Genomic DNA, 9,940 nt, shown 5'->3' with positions numbered 1-9,940 from the left:
CATTTGGCAGGTGTGAGGTAATTTTAATTTTTTTTACTTTGTTTTATGTGGAATTAATTGTATGTAGATGTAAATATGTTTAGTGTTCAAGGTGGAATATTGACATTCACTCATCTCTGAGCCATGTCTGGATTTTTAACGTGGATCCAAGTTTTATTTGTTGATGCATGGATCGCTTTTTGGTTGTTTCCTTCACAATGTAAATATTTTAAAATTAATAATTATTCCTATCCTGTACATTTTTAACTGTTGAAGAATGATTAGCAGTTAATATCTTATGGTTTTACCTACTCACAAAGTTTTTATATGTCACCAACCTCTAGAACCCCCAACTAATAATGAGTTTCTCATTCTTACTGCATTTGTCAAATGAGACTTAAAAAGTGCTATGGACCTAAAAGTCCAGTTTTTATAAGCCAAAGAGGAAAAATTAATATACATGTTCTTGAAAGTTAACCAATTAGAGATCCATATGCTGTGCCCTATGTATAAATCAGAGCCACACAGAAGTTAGTGGGAAGAAAGGTAGGATGTGAACTTCAGAGAGCAGCAGCTCTGTGGTTACTGCCCATCGTGAACTCTAATCTTCAAGTAATCGTGAAGTAGCTGTCTCTCTTTCTCCCCACTGGTGGATAAGCTACATCAATGTCTTGAGCATTTTTAAGATCCTGAGGGCAGGAGCCTAGGTAGTTACAATGTGTCTACACTGGTTTAGTTTGTGCTAAGGTGTTTAACCAAGTAGCTAAATTTGTAAGAATTTATGCTGCTCTTCATAGTTAAGTTATATTAACTTCTCTCTGAGTAAAGCTGTTATTTTTACTGGAAAAGAACTGGAATTTTAGGTCTCTCAAGTTTTCAAGAATTTTGAGGGATCTTGGCACCTACTCGTTTCACATGAGCTCCTGGTGCTAAATGCTCTTGAAGATCAGTCCAGGAGTTCAGTCATGGAGAAATGTTGATGAAAGCATAGTGTGGTTTCTAAAAAGTATTTTTAGTGATGTTATCTAAAAGGTGTATGATATGAACCACTACTAAGAGACTATTGAGGCCCTGAAACAGGCATTATTCATTTGTTTCCTTTTGAGTGACAAGTTAGTGATGTGGGCAAGTTAAAACAAAAAGGTTGGCATGCTGCTTTAAAACTGCCTTGTCCAGGTAACCCATAAGGAAATATATATGCACTTTTGTTCTTACTTTGTATGTCTAATAGAAAGATTTTTTTTTTTTTGGGATGTACAAGTTTTACAATACAGGTTTTCCCTGTAGTTAAGGTTTGTGAATCCTTCAAACCCTTCAAAAGTACAGGTAATCTGGACAATTAAATATTTTGAGTCAGGATTCCTTACAGCACATCTTTTTCTTTTATGTCAGTCTTGTAGAAGTGTCCAAACACTGCATCATTGTCTTTCTTTGTCACTTTTCATGCAATTTAATTTGATCAGAAGTTGGATCTGATAAGAGTTGAATGGCATGATCCTATTCATCACTGGATTGCAGTATTCCACTTCTTTCCACTGCTATACGTTAACTAAATTCTCAGAAGCATTTTGTGCACATAAGTACCAATCATACATCTGAAGTATTTTTCTGTGTTTAACTGAAATCCAGTTACCTTTGGTGCTCAGTTTCTTTTCTAATCAAAGTAGGTTTTGTGGATACTTTATTTTCTTCCACTGACCTGTCTTTATTTGTCCCTTTAATGGTCTGGGTTTTAACAGACTATGCAGCTGTGAGCTTAATGAACACAGAAATCTCACATTCACTCTGGCACATGTAGTGTCCTTTCATTCTATTTTCTAGTGCTCTTCTCCTAGTTAGAAATGGTGCTTCAGGAATATCAGGTATCTGTACACTTAAATGAGTGATGGAGAAGCTATCTGTTTGTTTAGTCAAATGTTAAAGAATTCACAAACTGTTTTCAAGTAACTACAGTGTTGCAAACTTGCTGAAGACCACCTCTGAATCAAACACTTTAACAATGTGGTTAGCGAAGCTGTGGCTTTGACTTCAGAAGCATGAGCATCTTAGTTTTACTTTCAAAACATATATATGTTAATATTCAGATGGATACACAGCTACCTCTTATAACAAGCTTTATATCAAATAAAAGGCTATTTTTGGTAGTGCCTTGGAACTAAGTTCCCCTTTCAGTGCTGCCTCTACATTACATTTGCTTACTAAACTGCAAGAAATGAGGGAGAAGGTGGTTTTATTTAGACTCAGAGTTCAGCAGAATCATAGGATGATATATTGGTATGATTTGACATCTGTAAGTGGGCAAATCCTCAACTTCATTCATAACAATTATAAAAGATATGTCAAATAATAATGTCTTAGGCCACCAGTTTACACGCATCTTTATTTAAGATATGTGGTTTTGTTTTAATCTTAAATCAACAGTTGAACTTATAGAAAGATCAAAAAATGTTCCCATCCCTTTTCTGAAGACAAATAGTAATTTTGACTTTTTCTTTATCTGAGCTGTATTACAAAATATAGTAACTCTGGTTACTATTTCCTTCTGCAGTGCCTTGTTGGGCACTTCTTCTTGTGTTGCATGAGCAGTATTAAAAGGTTGGTTCACTCTCTACCTGTTGGTCACTGAACTTCCAGCTTTCTTCCAATATTTGTTCTGGAAGTGGCTCTTAAAGAGTAAATTATTTTATTTCCTTTGATACTTAGCCTAAAGAAAAAAGTTTTAAGCTTCAGAAAGATAACAGCTGTGTAATGGCATGTAATTCTACTCCTCTGATATTCCATTTTAGAAGTCTCAGAGTTAAATAGAGTATATTTTTGTTTTCAGTTGCTGTGTAGTAAAGCCATTGTGTAGTAGCTTCCACCAACATGAAAACCAGCATTAGGTGTTGCCAGTTTCAGCAAGTAGGTTTTGAAAGTATTATTTGCTGTTTTTCAGAAGATAAACAGAAATTTAGCATCAAAGAATTAATTCACTGATACCCTTAAGGGACAGGTGGGTTTTCCCCCGTTTTTTTCAAATTCCTCTTTTTCAGGCCCTTGTGGCAGAGCATTGATGTTGCAGTGGAAGAGTATGGAGTCTCTGCCCATTGCAAGTGTGTTCAGGAATGTGTTGTCAATGTGCTGGAAGCTTATGAAACAAAATGGAAAATATTTTACTTGAGTTATCAGTTTTAATTGGTTTATTAATTTGAGAATATTGAACAAGTCACAAACCCAGAATGTCTTGCCTAACATGTGCTTGAGAGGGATTTAAAACCAAACTTAAATATCAAATATTATTTGTGTCAAGACTTGAAAGTGTTGTGGTTTTTTTTTCCAAATTGTCATAGAGAAGGCTTCTCTTTGTCAGTGTCAAGTTTTCACAATTTCTAGTGTGTCCTCATATATCATGAGCCATGGGTATCTGTTAGACATGATCCTTTGCGTTTTTCTAGTTGGTACTTCCAGATTGTAAACTTGCAGCAGTTTGCAAAGATGCCTGTCAGACTAGAACAGAAGACTTGTTGGAAGTTAGTGTATTATCATGTTGTGAGTCAGAAGAGGGATATGCTGTGAAGCCTTTTGTCTCTGGTGGTTTGTAACGTAGTCTTGGTTTAGGCCACATGTGAAAATGAGAAGGGTTTTTTTTCTTGTTTTCAGCACAGCTGTTTCTCTACATCTTAAAATGGCCATGTAGTTTGTCAGAAAAGGTACTGGAATTCAGAAACTTATTTTGTGGGTCTATTATAAGGTGTAACACTGAAGTTTATGCTGAAACTATGGAAACCCTATAATGCTTGCATGAGAAATCTGAACAGCACCAAGAAGTTTTTCTTTTTTTTATAAGGAAGTTTTTGTAACTGTCTTGTGACCAGAAATAAGGAAATCCAGGTGTACTTAGGGAAATGTGTATTTTTCTTGTAGTATTTTATTAAGAAACTGTATTAGTTGGACTGAGGAAGGTAATTTTTAAAGTCACTTTGGAAGGTAGCTTAGTATGTGTCTAGGCATGCTTATAATGAGTTTAGTCCTGGTTCTGTTTAATAAAATATAAGCTTTGCTATATATCAGTTAGTTTTTCCAAGTCAAGATTGAAAAGCATGCATTAAGACTCTTCCAAAGAAAAATAACATTTTTCACTTCATCTCATTGAACATATATACGCATCTCATTTAACATATATATGCATGTATATGTTTATGTATCTGCATGTAATTAAAAGGCCACGTGCAATATAGCTTATTTGAGAATCTGTGGAAATAGATCCCATTTTGCTTCTTAATGAAACATTAAGTTCCTTTTGTGTGTATTTGTCTTTGGCATTTAATATAATGATAGTGATTTTTCCACTGTCTGAAGTATTTCTTTTATTTTACATTTGCAATAACATATTGTAGATCTACTGAATGTATCTTTAGTTATATGTTTTTTTCTTCTTTTCAACATAGGATTTTTCAGACTTTTAAGTACTCCATAATTGTCTCCATATTGGAAGCTGTTCAAGTAAGTGGACACTGTCACAAAGAGTAAGAAAAAAGTTTTTTCTCTTTATACATCATGAAGAATCTGCTTAATTAAGGATTCAGAACAGTTGTTCTGGATACACAATAACTTAATATAGTGTCTGTATTATATGGTAGCTATGGGTGAATTAGGTTTCTTTACTGTTGAATTCCTAGAGCTAGGAGAAATTACTTGATTGCAAGTTTTCAATTTTTCTTTTTTTCAATTAATAATTTTTCAGGGCCTCTAGTCAGTTAATTTGATAGAATTATAGAAACACTTAGGTTGGAAAAGACCTTCAAGATCGTCTAGTCCAACCATAATCCTGTTCTACCAACTCCAGCACTACAGCCATATCCCCAGGTGCCACAGCTAGACAACTTTATACACATCCAGGGATGGTGACTCAGCCACCCTGGGCAGCCTGTTTCCTTTCAGTGAAAAAGTTCTTCCTAATTTCTAGTCTAAACCTCCCCTGGTGCAGCTTGAGGCCATTCCCTCTTGTTCTATTAACACTTAAATGTGAGAAGAGAACAGTGCTTGCCTCTTTACAAAATCCTTTCAGGTAGTTGCAGAGGGTGATGAGGTTTCCCCTCAGCCTCCTTTTCCTCAGACTGAAGACCCCCAGTTTCCTCAGCTGCTCCTCATGAGACTTATTCTCTAGGCCCTTCACCAGCTTTATTGCCCTTCTCTGGACGTGCTCCAGCACCTCACTGTCCTTCTTATATTGAACTGCCCAAAACTGTACGCAGTATTTAGGTGTGGCCTCACCAGTGCTGAGTACAGAGAGACAATCACCTCCCTGGTCCTGCTGGCCACACTATTTCTAATACAGGCCAGGAAGCCATTGGCCCTCTTGACCACCTGGGCACACTGCTGCATCATGTTCAGCTGCCTATCAATCAGAACCCCCAGGTCCCTTTCTGCTGGGCAGCTTTCCAACCACTCTTCCCCAAGCCTGGAGTGTTGCATGGGGTCATTGTGGCCCAAATGCAGGACCTTTAAACTATAGCTTGGTTTAGTCAACAAAGAACTTCTATATAAATAGAAGTTTAGGAATTACAAAAATATATTTAAATACTGCGTAAAGCCTGACAGTTAAGTAATTTCAAGCTTGATTCTACTTTCTAGATGTCAGGAGGACTTTTGCATGATAGAAGCTCTATTTGCATTATGGGAGTACCAGTATAGTAAAAGAGAAAAAGTAGAGGAAGTTTTCTAGCTGTTCTGGTACAAAATTCATATCACTTCATGTAGGTAGCAAACAAAGATGGAAGTATTTTAGTAACTTTCACCTAGGTACGTGTTTGAGCACCTGCCTATTTATGAAATGTGTTATTTGAGTACCCTTATTAATGCACAGTTACCCTAAAACATTTAGTGCTCTGGCACAGCAGCTACCTTTCAACCTTGGAGGTTTGTAGGGTTGGTTTTGGTTTTGTTTTTTCTTCAGTAGTCTTAGAAAATGGGCATTTTACTTGCCTAATCATTAGACATTTGTGAAATCATGGCTACTCGTAGTTGTGTGTTAATTCTGATGTTCTTTATGGTATCTATTAATTTTTTAAATTTAAAGTACTGCATTTGAATATATACTCCTGAAGTTGGTTGTTGTGTGATTTGTGTATCATGTTTCATTTCAGATCTCTAATGATGAGGTGTCCGTCTGGATTTAAAACACATCTCTGATATTCTTAATTCTTAGAGAGATGTGTTCTATATTCATTGGTAAGGATACTTATTCTCTTGACTTAAAGCCTTTTCTTAAATATCTCGTGATATGTTATTAATTTAGAAGGTTTCAGCAACTTGTTTTTATATATTACAGCGTAAACAGATATTTACTATACTATAGAATTCTTTAGGTGCCTGTGCTAGCTCTTAATTTTGGTTTAGGCTAATTATTGAGCCCTAGGTGGTCCTGCTATGACAGGGGTGTTGGAGTCAATCATCTTCAGAAGTCCCTTTCAACCCCTAATATTCTGTGGTTCTGTGATTAAACTTTGGAATTCATATACTTAAGTATCTGTGCTCTAACTTCCAGTATTACAGGTACAGAGAGACAACATGGTGATGTTTTGGTAAATATTGTAAAATGGGTCTGTGATTTGAGATTACTTTTCTGATACTCATCACAGTTCTATGGGTTTTCACTGGGTATCTCACATCTTTGGAATGTAGAGTTTTGGAAATAAACAAACTGTCCTGGGAAGCAACAAAAGGAAAGGCTGTGAATTTTATTTAATGAAATAAACCAATAATATATTTAATCTGAGGAATTTTATTTAATAAACCAATAATATATTTAATCTGAGGAAATTTTGTGGTATTACACTCCCCCACTTAAAACAGTAGAAACAGTCACAAATATATCATGAGAAAATACTAATTTTTCTAAATGCTACTAGTATTTTTTATTTTTGTAGGTATGTATATAAGAGCTAAGGTTACTACATTCATTACAGGATTTGTTCAAGTGTTCTGTCTGTGTATTAAGTGCTGCTTGCTGAAATACCACTTAGAGATGTTATAAATTTACCTCAATTTAAAAATTAATATTAAATTGGATCTCTAAAAGAAGTATAGTAAGTGGCTCAAACACGCTGTGGGACTTGGTGATATCATGCTGTGTTATACAGAGAGTTCTGTGATACCCTTTAGTGTGGTTTTGCTCTGTTCAGCTTACAGAAAGCTGCTCTCAGTCAGGAAGCTGTCTCCTTCACAGTGAAGGCAAGAATCTTTGAGAAGGGTAGGAATTTGTCTTTAGTTGAATTGGAAGATGGATTTTCTTTCCAAGTGAAATGTCATTTGTCATCTTGGTTGACTAGAACTTTTATGAATTACCAAAACAATTGAGAGTTACTGAATTTTTTATTTTATTTTTTTTCCCCCTAAATCCTTAGTATTTATTTCACAGAAGATACCTGTTTCAGGAGAAAGGAAAGGTTGTAGAAGGGAGTTTGTGCCTGTCTGGACAGTAGTGGGGGAAACAGTTACATGAAGTGTTTGGTTCAAGCAAAACAAGTGTAGGTATGAGAACAGCTTACTCTGAGTTACTATGATAAGCAGACATGAGCCAATTTGATGCTCTTACTCAGAGCTGGAACTGTACCCATGGTCTGGAACCTAGTCCTGAGAATTTAATTTAAGACTGTCGCTTTCAAATCTTTATCTTTCTTATCTTCAAATGAAAACACCAGGTACTTGAGTTGTCTTTTGAGTATTTAGCATGGTATCTGTGAACTCTGTGGCAGAATAGAATTTTAAACAAAACCAGTATGTTGAGGGTATGACTTCACTTAAAAGGATAGCTCATTACTTGAAAATAATTACAAATGCAAAGAAATGAAAAGCAATTATAAAATAATGGACATCTGAGCATATAATTGGATGGTTATTTTTCAATTAATGAAGCAGGCTACCCAAACAAGTTTTCTCCTAATTTTGGTGATAACAGTAAAAGAAAATGGATCTTTTAAATCCATATTTTGCTATGGATACCATGAAGCTCTTTTACAAAGACTTAGTCCTGTTTGTAAGGGGAAAAAAAGTTAATCTCTACTAATTATCTAAATGTTCTTTCTTTAATCTTCTACATTTCTGGGATTTTGAGGACTTGGTGCTGCCCCTTTGTCCATTTAAAATTTATCGTTGGTTTTGAAATATATAATAGAATATAATTTATATTGGCACATCAGTGGGAGGTAACTTCTGCATTACTTAATTGACTGCAGCTTTTTGAACTCGGCTAAAGCTTTAGTTACAACTAAATTAACAAATAATGATAGTATAATTGTCCTTTTACTATTGAGGAGGGAATGTCTTTTTACCATTTCTGAAAATTATGAAGTGATCATTTTTTTGAGTATCTGTGTTTTCACACCCTGTATTGTTTGCCTCTTTTGGTACAGTGTTCCATCTGCTAATAGATGGGCAAATCATGTGTATGTTAGATAGAACTTAGTAAATACAATTATTTTTTCAGTCACTCTGGCAGATCTGTTGCTTGGAAGCAGATCTGTCATGCCTGGTTGCATTATTTTCCTGAAACAAAACAAAACAAACCCCAGAAAACCCTGAACCACTTGGCTTGCATATGATGTAAAACTTCCGCGGTTGTGACTGTCAATGTTTACCCCTTCAGTGTCCTTTACCTGTAGTGTGGATTGTGGTCCTGTCACACATCAGTCATGTGAAGCAGTGATACTTGGTTTGTAAAAGTGTGGATGTTGTGGTCATGAATCTTTATGAAGTGGTTTATGAATCTTTAGCTGATTTACTTATAACTAGAGTAGCTTGTTTTCAGTTATCACTTCATCAAAAACAATTAGCAATGCAATTAATGAAAAAAAACATATCAGTAGTTTCTGTTATCTTGTACTTTACTGATACTTCCACTTAATTTTTTTGAAAGTAAAATTGATAAATGTGTTCCGTTATCTTTTCTTATTAATTCATTCTTTTTTGATGTATTCTGAAAAATGAATCTTGCCTTTTCTTCCAGTCTTTGAATCTTGTACAGCTCTCTTTTATTTCTACTGTTACTTGTGTCTGTAGCTACAGCTTGTCTTTTTACAACTCAGATCTGCCACATGCTAATGTTGTATATATAAAAGTGGATTGTCTCTCTGTGACTTTCAGGCTATTTTTTCCTGGTCTTTCTTTCTGACAAGAATAAAGGGTTGTTACTAAAGTCTGATGAGCAACAAAACTGGAGAAAGTTTATTTTTAATTTTTCTTCCCGTCCCACTATTTTGGAAGGATTTTATTAGCTGTGTTAACTTGAGTCCTATTTCCCAACCTAGATGTGGTATTGATCCATTCTTCTTCCACACACACTTAAGGGTTAAAGAATGAAACTGAGCTGACTGCAGCCAGTTTAATTTCTAAGTAGTTTTGAATATAACAAGTGTAATTTTGAAAAGATCTTGAAGTTAAAAAAAGGGTAGAATTACAGTAGTAGTTCATAAGAGCTGTTTTTGCAGATTAAGATTATATTCTCTATAGTTGTTCTGTGAGTGTAAATTTACATCCTAATTTAAAATAGATCTAGTAATGTTAAGGACTAATTGACAAAACCAAAGTATAGATGTTCAGTTTAATGGAAAGTGACCAGATGAAAAAAGCAAAGAGCTGGGAGATATTTCTGTTCTGATTCAAGTATATTTGCAGAATAACTTAATACTTCTTGGAGCAAATGCTGTTCTTGTGAGACATCAAATTATACAGTTAGTGATCTAAAAAAAAAATTGCTGTTTAAGTTGTAGATGCTTTAGCATATCTGAAAATAGTAAACCTTGAAATGTGTTTCATCTTAACTTGGGGGATACTGTTGATGTGTCCTGGTAATTAATGTTAGAAAACTCCATGTTACTTAAAAAATAGGAAAAAAACATAGGTTTTTTTTTTTACCCCCGAATAGTCTAACTTATTAGTTTTTGTATAGCCATTAGATAATAGTTACCCTGTACAGTAGTTC

The sequence above is a fragment of the Chaetura pelagica genome, unplaced genomic scaffold (genome assembly GCF_000747805.2).
Source record: "Chaetura pelagica isolate M959 unplaced genomic scaffold, ChaPel_1.0 scaffold425, whole genome shotgun sequence".
Taxonomy (NCBI): Eukaryota; Metazoa; Chordata; class Aves; order Apodiformes; family Apodidae; genus Chaetura; species Chaetura pelagica.
The sequence above is the reverse complement of the archived record's forward strand: the minus strand, read 5'-3'. Positions refer to the sequence as shown.